Raw genomic sequence first — 18,907 nt, forward strand, 5'->3', positions numbered from 1 at the left:
ACAGCTATTCAGTAAATATTTATTAAGGGCTAACTATGTCCTAAGCATTGAGAATAGTTAATGAAACAGACACACTCCTTGCACCCAGACATGTTTTGGGGGAAAATAGACAAGTAAACAGAAAAGCAGGGTACTAAAAATAAGGAAACAGGCTGGGCACAGTGGCTTACACCTGTAATCCCAGCACTTTCGGGGGCCAAGGCAGGAGGATCGCTGGAACCCAGGAGTTCAAGACTGACCTGGGCTACACAGAGAGACCCTGTCTCAAGAAAAAAAAAAAAAGTCAAAAGTAAAATTAGGAAACATATAGGAGGCATGGTAACCCCATCTTGTTGGGTCAGAGAAGGCTTTCTGGAGACATATTCAGACAGGATGAGTATAAGCCTGGTAAAGAAAGTGAGAGGCAACAGTGTGGGCAAAGAGCCAGAGGCATGAGAGAGAAAGCACATTCAAACAACTCTAAGAAATTTAGAGTACTTGACCTTCAATTACAAAGTGGGAGAGTGTTGAGATGAAGGCGCAAGAAGTTAAGTGGAAGCAAGATCATGAGGACTCTTATAGGCCATGTTAAGACGTTTCTTTTTCATCTTAAGAGTAATGGGTAGCCACTGAAGGTTTTAAATGAATGAAGTCATGTGCTTGGATTTGTGATATATAAAGATCACTCACTGATGAAATGAAAGCTGGAACTTGAGTAAGTCTGGTGGGAATGGCACAGGTTTTAGATAACAGCAGGAATTGGAGGTGAGGATAAGGCAGGCGTCATGGACAGTGTGGTTACAGGAAGTTCCTGCATCTGTACCCTCCCAACTGGAGCGTCATTTCAGAGCAACTGGTTAAATGTTTTACACATATGGGTGTATGAAGTTCATCGGGTGCCTTCTGCAAACAATTTCACTCAGACACTTATCTGTGAGCATAGGGGCAACAGCAAGGTCTAATATTTCCTCATTTGTTTTGGTGCTTATCATGTTCTTAGATACAAAATTATGCTCCTCCCACCATGTCAACTACCAACATGCAACAATGTCAGTTTCAAGACTGAGAAAACAGTCATCCATGTTTCCAACCAACAAGACAGGACTTGTAAAGGAAAGTTCTCAGCTCACTTGGAACATGTTTTGGAAGATACAAGAAAGGCTGGACTGATAAGGATAGATAAGTATGTAACTGAGCGACTAAGATTTTAGGTGGGTGCACAAGTTATTGTGGTTTTGCCATTACTTTTGCACCAAGCTACATAGTCGGTACTCAAAGGCAAAATAAACTTTTCAAAAGGACAGGCTTATCTTGCTTTACGTAGCAGATTTAGTCCAGAAAAATTATGTATAAATCTTTTTTTCAAAAAACTAAATTGTATTTTGAAAACATTTGGGGAGCTTTCCTATTTAAGAAAAATTAATTATTTTTAAGAATCAAATAATTGTTATTTTATATATTTCTGTTATTTTATATATTTCTCAAGTGATGCACATCTATACTGGATTGCTTTCTCTTCTTATCAGCTGAGAAACAGGGTGTTCCCTAGTGTCATCTGTCACCTAAAAAGTCCTTGAGTCTCTCAAGAGATGCCTTATCACCAGGACAGATGTTATAATAAGTGATACACCCCACAAGATGTTCTTTGATTGGAACCCTAGCTTCACTGGACTGGATCATTTGTGAGGCTAAGTATGGCAATATGACTGAATGCCCATCCATGATACCCATTTGCCTTGCTCCTTTTCAGAGATTAGTCTGAGATGAAGCTATGGCAATGATTATGAAAATAGGAGTGGCCACGTGGGGCTTCTGGGAAAGGTTTTTAAAACATATAGCCTTGTCTGCATGTCCCTTTGGAGTTTTATTTCTTTGCTCTTCTCTTTTCTGCCTAGTCACAAACCTGATGCCTGGCAGCAACCATCTTATAGCCATGGGGTAGCACGCATGAAAAAGAAAGAAGGAAGTAAAAGATGAAATCAGCTTAGTTTCCTGATAGCATCATCTAGCTGCCTTGTCAGCTCTAGATTGTGTACTCTAGACTTCTGTTGAGTGAAACAAGGCAATTCCCATACATGATTAAGATTCTATTTGTTGAGTTTTTCATTATTTCCAGCCCAACACAACCTTTTTTTTTTTTTGAGGCGGAGTCTCGCTCTGTCGCCCGGACTGGAGTGCAGTGGCCGGATCTCAGCTCACTGCAAGCTCCGCCTCCCGGGTTTACGCCATTCTCCATTCTCCTGCCTCAGCCTCCCGAGTAGCTGGGACTACAGGCGCCCGCCACCTCGCCCGGCTAGTTTTTGTATTTTTAGTAGAGACGGGGTTTCACTGTGTTAGCCAGGATGGTCTCGATCTCCTGACCTCGTGATCCGCCCGTCTCGGCCTCCCAAAGTGCTGGGATTACAGGCTTGAGCCACCGCGCCCGGCCTTTTTTTTTTTTTTTTTGGTGAGATGGAGTTTTGCTCTGTCACCAGGCTGGAGTGCAGTGGTGGATCTCAGCTCACTGCAACCTTTGCCTCCCGGGTTCAAGCAATTCTGCCTCAGCCTCCTGAGTAGCTGGGTCTACAGGCATGAGCCACCACGCCCAGCTAATTTTTGTATTTTTAGTAGAGATGGGGTTTCACCATGTTGACCAGGATGGTCTCAATCTCTTGACCTTGTGATCTGTCCACCTCGGCCTCCCAAAGTGCTGGGATTACAGGCGTACTGCACCTGGCCACCCAACACAATTTTAATACCCTAAATTTCAATTAAAACTTCTCTGAATGTAAGGCACCAAGTTCTGTTGCTACTAACAACAGTATGTGGGATTCTGTGGTGATTTATTAACATGGACTAGAACTAGCAAGCCAATTCCTCTAAAATGTAAATATATTTAAAGTGACATTTGTAGAGCCTCCCTCCTCTATTGAGCTGCCTGATCTAGTGGGAGCTCTGTCAGTACCATAAGATAGCAGGGAAACAAAACCAAAAGGCCATCCTATACTTCCTGGGCATTTTGGCCGTAATTCTTCTCATTTAATAAGCTTGAATGACCAAGTATTAAAAATGACTGAACCAAGGATGCTAAAGCAGAACCAACACAGTAGCCCAAGGAAAAGTAAATTCCCAGAAAAATATAAGGACAATGTTCTGTGAACAATTTTAGGCAGATTAAAGTGACATAGTAATAAGCAGTATTAAACCAAAGTGTTCACCATCATCCATCCGGCCGGGTATTGGATAGTTCCCTTTAAGCAAAACATATCATGTGGGCTGAGCACTGCAATAGCTGCAGTGCTTACTCAGAAGCTCAACCTGTCTAGCAGGCTCCAGGGTTCTCAGACTAGCTTTTATGCACATGACCATCAGTCATTTTAGGATATCAAAGACAGCAAATTTATATCTGTTCATGGGTCTGTATTTAAGCATTTAAATGCATATAAATATAGGTAAGTACACATTTTTTTCAAGGAAACATTATGGAAGTTTAACACATATAAAGATCATTAGATATTCACTCTAACTCCCACTCCTATATAAAAGCTGTGGCTGCACTAGTTTATTTGAATATAAGAGAATTTTTTATAGTTAAGGAAGCTTCCTAAATTATCAATGGCTGTACTATATGTAAGGTCTGCACCTTGGACATTGAACTGAAAATAATGAAGTACTTAGGAAATATCTGTTGCGTTGATGTTCCAATCCCTGTTGCTTCGCAGTATGATATTTACACCGAGGGAAACTGAGTTACAGACAGGCGGGACACCTTTCAGGAGTCACCAGAAGGGCTAGAAGAGTTTGGGATGCTGAAATCCAGAGTTGTGTGGATTATTTTTTTAATCTGAACTATTCAAATTATCTGTTTATATTGATCAAAATTGGCCACAGAATCTCCAAATCCTCAAGTTCACATTAAGACAAATAGGCAGACTTTTCTCTAGAAAACTAAACAGCCTCTTCTATAAACAGGAGTATTTTTAGAATTAACAGTAAAAAATCCAAGTTAATACAGTATATGTGAACTTAAAAACATGAATGGATTTTTGCTGGACTGAGCTGGTTGCCTCCTGTTATTGTGAAGGCGACTCACTTCATCCCAACTTCTTGATACTTTCGCTCCTAGAGGTCATATTTCTCTAAGATCTTCCAGAAAAAAGTCTTAAAGCCATCTTAGCCTTTTTTCCAGTCCACCTCTTAGATTTTTCCTACTCTTCTCCAATAATGACATGAGTGTGAATACAGCTTGTCCATAAAGCGTGCCTTGCTCCGAAGCATCCGACTGTAAAGACTGGTCACCTACACCTGTGGTTTGTGGGTCTGAAGAAAACCATCTATCCTTGCAAATGTCTTCTGCTGAGATGCCTCACACAGAGACTGTCTCTCCTCTTTCTTCCTCCATGGATCTGCTTATTCAGGACAGCCCTGATTCTTCCACCAATCCCAAAGGCAAACAATCCACTTCTGCAGAGAATAGTGCCACAAAAAAGGAAGACAAAGTTCTGGTCAAGAAACAGAAGACCAGAACTGTGTTCTCTTCCGCCCAGCTGTGTGTACTCAATGATAGATTTCAGAGACAGAAATACCTCAGCCTTCAGCAGATGCAAGAACTTTCCAACATCCTGAACCTTAGCTACAAACAGGTGAAGACCTGCTTCCAGAACCAGAGAATGAAATCTAAGACGTGGCAGAAAAACAACTGGCCAAAGAATAGCAAGAGTGTGACTCAGAAGGCCTCAGTACCTACCTACCCCAGCCTCTACTCTTCCTGCCACCAGGGATGCCTGGTAAACTCAAATGGAAACCTTCCAATGTGGAGCAACCAGACCCAGAACTTCCAGTCCTGGAGCAAACACTTCTGGAATGCTCAGACCTGGTGCACCCAGTCCTGGAACAATCAAGCCTAGAATAGTCCCTTCTGTAACTGTGGAGAGGAATCTCTGCAGTCCTGCTTGCAGTTCCACCCAAATTCTCCTGCCAGTGACTTGGAGGCTGCCTTGGAAGCTGCTGGGGAAGGCCTTAATGTAATAATACAGTAGACAACTAGGTATTGTAGTAGTCCACAAACCATGGATTTATTCCTAAACTACTCCACGAACATGCAACCTGAAGATACGTGAAGATGAGTGAAATTGAAATTACTCAATTTCAGTCTGGGCACTGGCTGAACCTTCCTCTCCCCTCCTCCCCTCCCTGATAGGATTTTTCTTATTTGGAAACCACGTGTTCCAGTTTCCATTATGCCTATCCAGTCAATTTAATGGAGGGTGGAGTATGGTTGGAGCCTAATCAGAGAGGTTGGTTTCTTTCTTTCTTTTTTTTTTTTTCCTATTGGATCTTCCTGGAGAAAAGGCATTTTAATAACCTTGGCTGCTAAAGACAACTTGATACTAGCTGTCTCTGGCTATAGATAACTAGATCTAATACTAGTTTAGGTATCTTTAGGGTTTAGAATCTAACCTCAAGAATAAGAAAAAAAGAATAAGAAATAAAAGTACAAATTGGTGTGATGAAAATATATTCCTATTGTTTGGGATTGGGAGGCTTTGCTTATTTTTTAAAAAACTCTACTGAAGCCAGGCGCGGTGGCTCATGCCGGTAATCCCAGCACTTTGGGAGGCCAAGGGAGGCAGATCACCTCAGGTTAGGAGTTCGAGACCAGTCTGGCCAACATGGTGAAACCCTGTCTCTACTAAAATACAAACATTAGCCGGGCGTGGTGGCAGGCGCCTGTAATCCCAGCTACTCGGGAGGCTGAGCCCAGATGGTGCCACAGCAATCCAGCCTGGATGACCGAGCCAGACTTCACGTCAAAATAAAATAAAATAAAAATGCTATTGAGGCGAAGGGTGAAGGGTTAAGCTGTAACATACTTCATTGATTTCCTCAGCCCTTTTTGGCTCTGTTTTACTATGGCCCCTATTTTGTTGATTATGCTAATATTTGTGGAAAGAGGTCTTGTGTTTGCTGCATTACTACTTAGGCTGGTTTAAGTACTAATGAATGAAACAACCATTTTTCCTTAAAAAAAAAAAAAAAAAACATGAATGAGGGCTCCAGCTGGTTTACTTGTTTATTCAAAAACATTTACTCAATATCTATAATATTCATAAATGTCACTTAGTTTAAAAAATTTCTCTTGCAAAGTGGAGAAACTAAAAAAAAAAAAAAATTTTTTTAAACTAAAGAAAAAAAACAAAAACTCCTATCCTCTAGGTCCTGTGGGGGTGATGAGGGCCCAAGTATGAATATTAACAAAAACCAAATGATCCTGTCATCACCAGGAGGACCTGGGGACCCCACTTTAAGAAACACTGGTCTAGACAGTTCTAGATGCTGGTGACACATACCTCAAATTGCGCATTGTCTAGTGAGATAGACAAGTAGACAAAAATCTGTTATGCACTCTAAATATTCAGAGTGGTATGAAGAGGATAGGGGAAAAAAATAGAAGGACAGAAGTTCTCTTGCTGAAATGGCCAGTTTTTAAGGCATGACAGAATGGCCAGAGAAGAATGGGTGAAGAGGTGCTTCTGCAGGAGGAAAGCTGGGCACAACCATTCAGTGGGGTGGGGTGCAGTTTGAAGGACTTGGACACCTGGGCTATAGGAGTCAGAAGTGAGGGTGGAGAATTAAGATAAGGTTGTATCTTGAATGACTTTTATGCTCGAATGGGGCTAGTTTGAACTTCATCCTGAAAATACAGGAAGCCATGAAATGTTTTAAGTAAGGGAGAAGGAGCATGCTGAGATTAAATTTGTAGAAAGCCCACTTGGCAGTGGCAATGTGAAGGGCAGATGGGAGGGGTGTGAGTAACCTGACAGAGACAGAGGCCAGGTAATTGCAGTTTTCCTCAAGAGAAGATACTTAAGGTAGAAGAGACAGAGAGATGGATGACTCTGAAAGATGGTAACCCAACATACAGTAATTATTCTATATATTTATTGAAATCAACAGAAGAGATATAACAGAGGGGTCTTGACAGCTGATTTAATATGGGGAGAGAGGCAAAGGAGAGGTTAGGGATGATTTGTGGGTGGTCAGTGTTAGTTTGATGGGGAGTCAGAAACGGCATTTTAGAGGCTAAGTGCATTGGCTCATGCCTGTAAACCCAGCACTTTGGGAGGCTGCACTTTGGGAGGCTGACGTAGATGGATCACTTGAGGTCAGGAGTTCAAGTCCAGTCTGGCCAACGTGGTGAAATCCCCCAAAATACAAAAATTCAAAAAATACAAAAAAATTAGCCGAGCATGGTCATGTGTGGCTTAATCCCAGCTACTTGGGAGGCTGAGGCAGGAAGATCACTTGAACTCAGGATGTGGAGGTTGCAGTGAGCTGGAATCAAACCACTGCACTCTAGCCTAGGCAGTAGAGCAAGACTGTCTTTAAAAAAAAAAAAATGGCATTTTAGTGTTTACTAGTAGAGATAGTTAATAGCAATATAGGACTTATTCCCAGAGATGGAAAGAAATCTACAGGGTGTGGGACATAGAAATATCAGGGCTAAGGATATCTATTTGGAAGTCCTCCATATCTGGGTGGTGGTGGTTGAAGTCATGGACATGAATGAGGTCACCCAAGGGGAATATCTGAAGGTCAATATAGAACCTAATGGGAAGGGCAGGGAGCATCACCACTTACAGAGAAGGTGGAAGAGAAGCAAAGAAGATTAAGAAGACACAGTCAAGAGGAAAGAAGAAAACTAAGGAGTGTCATGGGACAGGGTTAGAGAAAAGAGAGGTAGTTAAGTGTCACAGAGCAAATCAAGTCAGATAAGATCTGATAAGAAGAGTGTTCTGTTGTGACCCACAGACACAATCAGGGCCTAATGAGTCTGTGAATGGATCATTCATTTCTCCAACAAATATTTATTGAAGTTCCTGCATGCCAGGTGTTAGGCAAATAAACCTCAAACCTCAAGGACAGACTCATCCTACTGTGAAAGCATAGCGAAAGCCTGTTGCATTTCCTTACAAATGTTACACTATGTATTAATAAAAGCTGTGAACTATGGCTTACTTAACACTGACATTGCACTTGGGCAAATGAGAAGAGGTAAGGTGACAGGCTTTGGGAAGATGAGGCTTGAAGGGGCAGGGGTGTCACAGGTGTCAAGGGAGCCTGAGAGGACAGGGAAAAAGGGAAGAAAAGGCATGGACCTTCTCATCCTGCTTAACCCTTCATTTAAGTCCCAAATCTGTTTGAAGAGCAAAATCCTAGGCTAAAGGGAAGTCATTATTTACCAATATAATCTCTTTGTGTGTCCAAAGAATTAAGATATGAAAGAAAAAGTTAAATTCACCAAATTAAACTAGAGTGATCTGACTACCATTTATAGAAACAACTCACCTCATAGTTTCTTAGGCAGGCACTGATTAAATGTCTATTACTTAAAACTTCTCTAAAAATATAATATCTAAACATCCAAAATGACAATTACTAGAAAGTCTGTTTACATACATTTAGAAAAGTAGAATAATAATATCCATAACACTTTAACGCAGTAGATCCTGTGATGATTTCAGGTATCCATTCATTTGCTCAACAAATACTCAGAGTTCTTGCTAAGGCTTACTGTCATTAAAAAGGTGAACTCGTGCTCATGAAGCCTACATTCTAGCAGGAGACAGAAATTAACAAATAACTCTGAGGATCTATTACAATGTTATAGTGTTGTATACAAAAATAAAAGCAAATGGCTCAGGAATGACAAGGTTTCATTAGGTGTGGTGCTCAGGGAAGACCTCTATTAGTGGAGTAGGAATATATGAACATAAATGCTTGAAATGATGAGAGAACATATTGGACTGCATAATTGATATCTGTTTCTGATCCCCAAGAAATGGTCCTTCCTTCAATACTCCATCACTGAACCCTACAAGTTGCCAGGCACCATTTTAAGCACGGGTTGGGAGGGATAGAAGTATTAAAACACTTCCTACCCTCAGGAGTCACTATGACACATGGAAGAATGTGATCAGTCATGAGAAAATGACTTTTTAAAATTATGCTAAGTCAGCTGATAGTGGGATCATTTCAGGCTGTAAGAACACAAGGCCTCTGGGGGGACATGTATTGTGGCAGGATAGAGAAGAGTGGAGATTGGGAAATAAAACATTACCGAATGAAGGAACAACATGAAATAAAGGTTAGAGAATGTTTGTCCAGAGAATGAAGATATTTGGCAGATGTGTTTACAGTGTTTAAAAGGGATGATGTGAGCTGGGTGTGGTAGCTCATGCCTGTAATCCCAGCACTTTGGGAGTTGAGGTAGGAGGATCACTTGAGGCCAGGAATTTGAGACCAGTCTGGACAACATAGCAAGGCCTCATCTCTACAAAAAATTTTAAAATTAGCTGGGCTGGTTATGCAGGCTTATAGTCTCAACTACTCAGGAGGCTGAGGTGGGAAGATTGAGCCTGGGAGTTCAAGGCTGCAGTGAGTTGTGATCATACCACTGCACTCCAGCCTGGGTGCCAGAGCAAGGCCCTGTCTCTAGGAAAAAAAGTGATGATGTGGGACATAAGGTGGAAGAGGAACTGTGAAGGGCCTTATATTCCAGGCTAAAATGTGAGTACTTTCCTTTTATGTATATCACTAACAGACCTATGAAATAGAACCCAGGATATTCCTTTATTATGTGGATATATAACTGGTTGACGATAAGAGAATCACCTTAAGGCTAACAAGTCATTTAAAATAATCTGAAAGTACCTAATGAATGTGATTTATTAAGCTTGAATCAGAGTCCAGTGTTTCTTGAGACTTTTCAGAAACTGCACTAAGAACTTGATGCTGATTTCTCCTTTACTCTTCACACCAACTTCACTAGGTGTGTGTACCATCCCCCACTTGCAGATAAAGAAATGCAGCACATACTGCGTTAAATAACTTGCCCAAGTTCGCATAACTTGTAAGAAATGGAGTTCTCGGTTCAAACTGGCTTCTGTATGACTTCAAAGCCAACTTAGAAGGCAAAAATTATAATTTAGTTGGCAAATATGAGAAGAGGTCAGAAACAATGGAAATGAAGCTTCATAGGAACACTTACAGGGTATCAGGGTTAGTAGCCTAAGGAGAAAAGGCAGACACTAAAATTGTTTAAATAGGTAAGTTCAAGGGACAGGTAAAGTCCTTAGTGGGGAAGAAGCCAATCAGCAGACGAACTACAAACAATCATTGTCTCTCTTTTCCTTCTCCTGTCTCCTCTTCTGGTAACTGATCACAATCAAGGCTGCCTAGAGGAATAATGAAGTAATCCTCCTATTGACAGCAATGGTCTGATCCAGTGCCAGGCACCACAGACAACTTGGTGTTCAGAGAAGATTCTTCAAGATGAACAAAGGGTCAAAATAAAAAATTCTGAAAGAGAGAAGACTGACCACAGTTTAATGTAAGGCTTGGAAAGAACTGATCTCTACCTTCCTTAACATCTCAAGAACTTCCTTAGATTCATTGGATGTTGAACCTGTGTGATTCTAGTAGAAAAATGAATTTTTTTTCTTAACTTGGATATGTGATTAGGATGTTAATAATTAAGTCTGGTTTAATATTGAAGATATTTTACGGTGGGCTTCTTAAAGCATTGATTACAAAGACTGCATGTTCATCAACTGAGCTGCATTTGTTAGGATTCTAGATATTTGAAATTTCTAGTGTTATTTTGGTTTCAGTTTTCTAGACAAGCATTCTCAAATTCCCATTTTGCTTTTTGACGTATCATGTGTGACTCAAATGTTTTCCCTTGAGTTGGAAAACACCCAGCATTAGGAATAGGCACATAAATGTAATACTTCAAGCTTCAGATTTAAGCTCAATTATAAAGTGTTTAAAAGCTGTGCTGGTGGTAGTTCTTCTGAGTAGAATTCCTACAACTATGGGTTTGTCTATAATGTTCATTCTATGTTGAACACCTTGTTTAAAACTTGAAATGTGTAAGTAGTAATAAAGAAAATATGTCCTCCTCTTACCAAAGCTAGGATTGATTACATATTCACTTGACTGACAGATGTAATCACCTAAATTAGGAGCAATCAGCACTTCCTTACAAACTAATGACTTGAGATGTAGTCTTCCCATTGGCTTATGAATATTTTCTTTATTTACTCAGAATAAATAGTTTGTAGCATCTGCCAGCTGCCCCTAATTATACCAGGTGCACCCAATGACCACAGTGAACATTATTTTACATTCTAAATAACTGGTACAAGGTGAGCCATGGTTTTCTGAATTTCCTATCACCTTTGTGTTTCCAGTCCTCAAATGTTAATTTGTAAAGCGGCAGTTTCAGGCAAAACTAACAAAATTAGCATTTAATCAATAACCATACTATGTCCACTTGTATCCTATTTAGACTCAGAAGTAGGGGAAGAGTGAGAAAGGTGGAAGTAGAGAAATAGAGGCCCAAATAGAAAATTTTATCACAGGAATGTCTAGATGTCTTCTGGGATTGTCTGTTAAAGAGCTGTGACACTCATATAAACACAGAATTACTCTCTTTCTTTTTTGTTGGTTATAAGGCCAACGGTGCCATGGTAATACTACCAAACATATATCAAGGCTTGGCAGGAAAAATGGTACCTTCAGAAATTTTATAATCTGATATCGAATAGGTCAAGAAATATAATAAAACTAATTTCTTTGGTTTCCTTAGAAAACTGGAAAACTTTAAATTAGAAACTTAGAAAGCTTTAAATTAGACTTTGTAGTTAAAAAAGGAAATGTTAGTTCCTTCCAGCATTAGAATTGCGTGATTCTCTGACTCTGAGCCTGGATTAAATCTAGCCTGGCTGAGTAGAAACCTAAGTAACTAGCTGGTTGCCTTTAGTGATCTTCCACTTTATGGCTGCTTCCGCCTAAGAAGTTCATCATCGTGACTAACTTTCTTTGTGGCAAAGTCGTGACTAACTTTCTTTGGGGCAAAGTTGGAAAGCAGAGGTCAAAGTCAATCAGAAATGGGACAAACGCACTTTCTACTGCCTGGTGAAGAGCCATTTTCAGCAGCCCGTTTTTAAGATTAGCCTCATCCAAGATTTGATAAGCTATTTTGACTTTACTGTAGATCTTATTATCCAGTCAGTTAAGTTTATGTTTCCACTAAATCTATCTAAATTAAAAAGGTAAAAAGCTAATGCTCAGTCTTATCAGATTTCTCTTATTAATAGAATGTGGATTTTTTTTCAAGCATGTAACAATAATAGTAATGATAGGACCATAAATGTGGATGGCTCTTTACAAGTCATTAACATTACATAAATTCCTCGACAACACACTCTGAGGCCATAACAAACTTCTGGAAATAACATGATTGGCTACAGAACTCCCACCCATCTAGCTTCATGGGCTCCCACTTTAATTTCAAAACAACAGGACTGTGCACATTCATTTACATGATTAGGGTAGGGCTTAAGTGTATGTCATGTCACACCTACATCATCCTTCAGACAAACTTAACTGCCTTTTATGGACAAGAATATTGGGGCTCAAAAAAGGACTTGCTTATAACTGGCTAATAAAGAGGAACTCTGGGTTCAAAGTGAGTCCAATTCTTTCTTCCACCCACAGCTTCTGCTACAGTCATTATAGAAATGCATAGAGCAGTTCTTCCATGTTACTGCTTAGGTTTCTAAAGGTCTGTGACCTAATACAACATGCTCTATAATTTATTACTGATTTAACTACTTCACTAAGGATTCACTTTTAACTTTTAACTTGTAAATACGTCTAATAAACACCACTCAAATAGCAACCTTCTTTCTTCATGGCCCTGTGGTTGTAAAGCAAGCTAGTAATATATGTCTGTGGATTGGTGCTAATAAAGTTGTATATACCTCATTAATTCCACAAATCCTATTGGGTATTTCTTATCTGCCAGACCCTCTGCTAGGTGCTAGATACACAGTACTGAACAAGATGGGTACAAATGAGCCTCACAGAGCTTGTTTCATTGAAAATCAGAGAGATACACACCAATCAACAAATAATAGTAACGCGCTATGATGTGTTTTGAAGGAAATTAGAGTGTCAAAGAGACGGTGTTAGCAGATGGAGGGGAGGTCTTTTGGATGGAGAATGAGAATGTCTCCCTAAAGATATGGGAATAAATTGAGATCACAAAAAAATGAGAAATAGCCATCTTTGAGAAGAGCAGAAGGAAGAACATTCCGAGGAAAAGAAAGTACATACTGGAAAGCCTGAATGCTAGAGTTTGGTGTGTATGAGGAGCTGAGCAATGGTCACTTTTTGTGTGGTAAGACATGTGGATGTGGGCTGGGGGGGCAGGGGTGAGTCTCACACAGCTCTTAAGTGTGTCCCCAGACTCCTATGGTTTCCATCAGCCACAACCTGAATAACTGTGTTGTACTCCAAAAACGATTACAGATTAGACATATAAAAATATCATTACACCCATAGTACCTAAGCCAAGGACACAGTATTCTATCTTTCCAGTGAAGATCTGCATGAAGTAAAATCATGATGTGTAATTTTAGGTATTGATATAGATACCTCAGTGGATATAGGTATGTGTCTCTAGTATAGAAAAAAGTTTTAAAGGGATATTAAAAGTTATTATCTTGTGGGGTTGAAGATTAGGGCAACTTTCATTTCTTTTTAATTTTAAGAAAAAAGTGATATTATGGGGGATTAGCATGTTTGTGGGTATATTTTTTCTTAATTAAGAAAATAAAATGAAGAAAACATTTTTCTTCTATGAAAGCCTGATAAGAAGAAATTTCAGCTGTTTAAACTTAGGAAGCTAAAAACATCAAATCCAAGAATGTTCTCTGGAACTGAGCCCAATCTATTTTTATTTGAGTGAGAATTGGATACATTTCCATCCCCTTGGGGCTCCAGTTTGTCAATATTTTACTTTTCAGAGATAAAGAGACACATGTAGATAATCACAGTGACCTCAGTAACTTTCCTTCTCTTATTTAAGTTTATTTCTATCATAGTTTTCCCTGTTAAAGATCTTTTCGTTTTGCTTACATATCTAATTTTAGAGAATAACAATGCACACACAAAACATTCCTCTTGCTCTGCTAGACCTGGACCTTTTCTCTAATACATATCTCCATTTTGTCTTTTTTTAGACGGAGTTTGGAAGCAAAGGAGAGAATTGCTATACAGCTGACCTACTCTTCTCATCAACAGTGGTTTGACTTAGCAGTTCTTAAGCAAAAGTCAGCTTTGTTTATCAAATTTTTTTTTTTTTTTTGCTGGAATTTAACCTACCCCTGCCTCCCCTTTCCCAAGTCTACTTCAGCCAACCTCTCCTTCAACAGGTACCACCCTCTAACATAACTGAAATAACTACCATTACCGGATCTTGCTAGCAAAGAATCTCAAATTTTCCCACTCAGTTGTAAACGATTTAGTAATCTCTAGTGTTTACAGGGCTCTTGTCCTATCTAATCCCTTCCCTGGCAGGACACCTTACAGAACCTGCCCTTTACGCTAGTCATCAAGCACCGTCAGGGATGGATGGCTGTGTCACTGGTCTGTTTGGTATTCCCTACTGTTCCTACCATGTGGTGATTATCTATGACTTCCCTAATCCCTGGCTGCCTTAGCTGGGACTGACTCACATGCTTCTCAGGTTGCTGCTGGCTTTACAGTCCTTTACTGCCCATGCCACTTTGGAGAAAGGCAGGGCTAGTACTTTTCTATGTAAGCCCTCAACTTGACTTTGTGTTTCACAGGAAGGTGAAAAGGCTGGGTCTCTTTTCTTTTTCTTTTCTTTCCACAAGATGATAAAGCTAGGGGAAGCCTATGGACAGGGTTTATTTCTGCAACTGCAATGATCAGCTGCTTCCTGCTCCTTACTTCCTAAGCTTTTGTGCTCAGTGTCAGATCCCTGGCAGTTTCTATCCCCTGCTCTGCTAAAAAAGAATGGATATTGACTCTGAGGCCCTAGTTCTTTTTAATTAAATTGTATTTTTGTTATTATTATTATTTTTTGAGATGGGGTCTTGCTCTGTCTCCCAGGCTGAAGTGCAGTGGTGCAATCACAGCTCACTGCTTCAGTCTCCTGAGTAGCTGGGACTACAAGTGTCATGCCACCATGCTTCTTTTTAATTTTTTAAAATGGTTTTCTGACTTCAATTCTAAGCACTTCTCAATTGTAACCAAGAGATAATACTTTTTATGAATTCTTAAAGTTATCAACAGATACTCAAAGTTTTTGCAAAGTCTAAGTGATATTAAGCTTGTCCTTATTAACCAAGTGACTTCAATGACTACTTGTTAATGGCAACCAAGGGTCATTTTTTAAATGAATATATATTATTATATATAATATTAAGGTCCTCAAGAAATACCTAAAGTTTAACAAAATCTAAATAATATTGTGCATATTCTTTTATTACTGTATTGCTGTTGCTGATAAAGACATGATGCTGATGTTGCTGATAAAGACATTCCCAAGACTGGGCAATTTACAAAAGAAAGAGGTTCATTGGACTTACAGTTCCACGTGGCTGGGGAGGCCTCTCAATCTCGGCAGCTTACAGGATTGTTGAGAAATGACACTACTCAAGCTGGGGCTAAACTATCTCTGTGGTAGTCATTCTGATTCAAATACTGAATTGGTTTTTTGTGTTTTTTTTTTTTTTTTTTTTTTTGAGATGGAGTTTCGCTCTTGTTGCCCAGGCTGTAGTGCAATGGTGCAATCTTGGCTCACCACAACCTCACAACCTGTGCCTCCCAGGTTCAAGTGATTCTCCTGCCTCAGCCTCCTGAGTAGCTGGGATTACAGGCATGAGCCACCATGCCCAGCTACTCTTGTATTTTTAGTAGAGACATGGTTTCTCCATGTTGGTCAGGCTGGTCTCAAACTCCCGACTTCAGGTGATTCACCTGCCTTGGCCTCCCAAAGTGCTGGGGATTACAGGCGTGAGCCACCATGCCCAGCTGGAGCATTGGTATATTATAAAAGCTGCCTAGGTAACTCTAACCTTCGGCCCCATACATCTGAAGGATACCTACAATGCACCTGAAAAATGCAACAGAAACAGCAGTTCCCTGGGACCGCACACTCAGAAAGGGGGTGTATCAGAAGATCCAGGGACCAGGAGGGCGGAAGACCTGAGGCAGCACTACAGATGATGGAGAAAAACCCATTGGGGAGGGGTGATCCTAACCTTGAGAATCACTGAGATCATGCATAAGTATTTGATCCTACAGCATTAATATTGTATTAGTGTGTGTGTATATATATGTATGTGTGTATATGTGTGTGTGTGTGTGTGTGTGTGTGTATTTTGGTACCCTGGGAATTGTAGACAAAATTTTAAAATACAAAAAATTTAGCTGGTGTAAGAGAAGATACTTGCATTGGAACAACTACCACAGAGATAGTTTAGCCCCAGCTTGAGTAGTGTCATTTCTCAACAATCCTGTAAGCTGTTCCTGCTTTTCTGATCATCTTCCCTTTGCCCACTTCCCAACCAGCATCATGCCAAAAAAAACTGCCCACATTTTTCTTAGTGGCTCAAATAGGAGCAGCAGCAGCAACAGTAGGGGCTCTGGGAAGGGGCCGTATAAGCCATGACTGTCACTCATCCCTGCCCATCCACTTATTATCGGTAGCACTAGAGTCTCTTTACAGCTCTTACCAAATGCCAGTGCCCTTTGTGTTCCATAGGCCAGTGGAGCTGGCAGTCTGACAGCCAGAAAGGAAACCTGTTAAGATTAAAAGTACTTTGGTTCCTATCCAATTTCCTCCTCTTTGAGGGAGGGGGATGGTTTCTTTTTTCACTCAAATATCATAAAATTGATTCTGAAATAGAATCAAAAGGGATCTAATAGAAATAGAAAGAAGTCAGGCATGATGGAGCATGCCTGTAGTCCCAGCTTACTTGGGAGCCTAAGATGGAAGGACTGCTTGGGCCCAGAAGTTCAAATCTATCCTGGCAACATAGGGAGACCCAGTCTCTTAAATCAATTAATTAAAGAAACAGAAAAAAAAATGGGGGGCTAGGCACAGTGGTTCACACGTGTAATGCTAGCACTTTGGGAGGCTGAGGTGGGTGGATAGTTTGAGCCCAGCCTGAGCAAATGGCGAAAACCTGTCTCTACCAAAAATACAAAAATTGGCCAGGCATGATGTCTCATGCCTGCCATCCCAGCTATTCAGGAGGCTGAGGTAGGACAATCATCTAAGCCTGGGGAGGTGGAGGCTGCAGCGAGCTGAGATCACACCACTGCACTCCATCCAGCCTGGGCAACAGAGTAAAACCCTGTCTCAAAAAAAAAGAAAGAAAAAAAAATTTGTGATATTCAGAAGGTTGTTTCCTGACTGAATTCCCCCAATTGTTATTAGCATTCCAATATAATGGTTTTTTCTTTCTTTTGTTTTGTTTTTTTTTTTCCCAATTAGGAGCCCTCAGAATTTTTTTTCACTTTTTTTCTTTAACTTTCTCTACAAATAAAGTTACCACATCCCTAGAGTTACTATTTCTGCTATAGCAAGTGGAGAATGCACTTCTCGGTGGGTTGAGAAATAGTGCCACATGGCTGGTTATGCACTTCCCCGGCAAGTAGCTTACTCCTGGTCTGTGTCTCACAACCCTGGAGAATTTCATCTTCAGAGAAAAACAATACGTTATTGGATCCAAATAGTTTAAATTGCTAATGTTAGATCTGCAAATTTCTTGCATATCTGTTATTGTATTTTTTGTAAAAAGCATCACTGTTCAAGGTGTTTTCATTTCCTTTGTCATATTGTAAAAAACACAACAACCCAGACATTATATAGGTTTTACAGATCTGAAAACAGGCTTGGTGCTTCCATGAATTGGATGGTATATAAATTGTAGGTGGTGGTGCTGGAACTTGCAGCACTCCTTACACCTTGCAGCACACCTTACTATTGTGTTATATACTTCCTACCATTTTCCAGGGCTGTGTTTAATAGCATGGACTGGACTTCAAAATCAAAAAGGTTTTGATTTCCATGTGTATGTTTTAAGAATACTAACTGAATTTCTAATTTTTACTCCAGGTTTAAAAAGTATGTATTTTTTCATTTATTTATGTTTCTAAATAAAGTCCTCTGTTGGCCGGGTGTGGTGGCTCAGGCCTGTAATCCCAGCACTTTGTGGGGCTGAGGCAGGCGGATCACCTGAGGTCAGGAGTTTGAGGCCAGAGATGGTCTCAAACCCCATCTCTACTAAAAATACAAAAATTAGCCGGATGTGGTGGCAGGCACCTGTAATCTCAACTACTTGGGAGGCTGAGGCAGGAGACATGCTTGAACTCAGAAGATGGAGGTTCCAGTGAGCTGAGATCACACCATTGCACTCCAGCCAGGGCAACAAGAGTGAGACTCCATCTCAAAAATAAAAAAATAATAAAAATTTTAAAAATTTTTAAAAATTAAAAAATAAAGTCCTCTATCATGCAGATTAATTAGTAAAAGTCTACTGGTGCCTCTCACTGCGAGAATAACTGTCCTGCCAATTTGGCAGCACATGATTGAAATTCCCATTTCTCTCAAGAACTGGAACATGAAAACTCACCAAGACATATTAGTGGTCTGATGTCTGACTGCCACACTCATCTTCCGCCTTCAGCTCTACTCTACCAAACATCATTTGTTTCTGGGATCTTTGCAGTCCAAGGAACTTCATCCTTGACATGCCACCCCTTACTAACTTTTTTTTTTTTTTTTTGAGATGGAGTCTCGCTCTGTCACCCAGGCTGGAGTGCAGTGGCACGATCTTGGCTCACTGCAAGCTCCGCCTCCTGGGTTCATGCCATTCTCCTGCCTCAGCCTCCCGAGTAGCTGGGACTACAGGTGCCTGCCACCATGCCAGGCTAATTTTTTTGTATTTTTAGTAGAGACTTGGTTTAACCGTGTTAGCCATCCGGATGGTCTCCAAATCCTGACCTCGTGATCTGCCCGCCTCGGCCTCCCAAAGTGCTGGGATTACAGGAGTAAGCCACC

The 18,907-nt window shown here is 40.4% G+C and overlaps 1 protein-coding gene, 1 long non-coding RNA gene and 1 pseudogene across 4 annotated transcripts in view; 2 read left to right on the plus strand and 1 right to left on the minus strand.

Annotated features, from left to right (window-relative positions):
- ELOVL6 (ELOVL fatty acid elongase 6) overlaps positions 1-18,907 on the minus strand; it is a 157,905-nt gene that overhangs the window by 75,038 nt on the left and 63,960 nt on the right. The gene's annotated exons all lie outside the window — the stretch shown is intronic.
- Positions 4,188-5,601, plus strand: LOC117085787 (annotated as a pseudogene).
- On the plus strand, positions 9,345-14,419 carry LOC117085790. Its single transcript, XR_004438077.1, has 3 exons — positions 9,345-9,528; positions 10,192-10,351; positions 14,052-14,419. It is a non-coding gene; the product is annotated as an uncharacterized LOC117085790 (long non-coding RNA).

This window comes from Trachypithecus francoisi, unplaced genomic scaffold (assembly GCF_009764315.1).
Source record: "Trachypithecus francoisi isolate TF-2019V2 unplaced genomic scaffold, Tfra_2.0 Lachesis_group1, whole genome shotgun sequence".
In the NCBI taxonomy this organism is placed as follows: Eukaryota; Metazoa; Chordata; class Mammalia; order Primates; family Cercopithecidae; genus Trachypithecus; species Trachypithecus francoisi.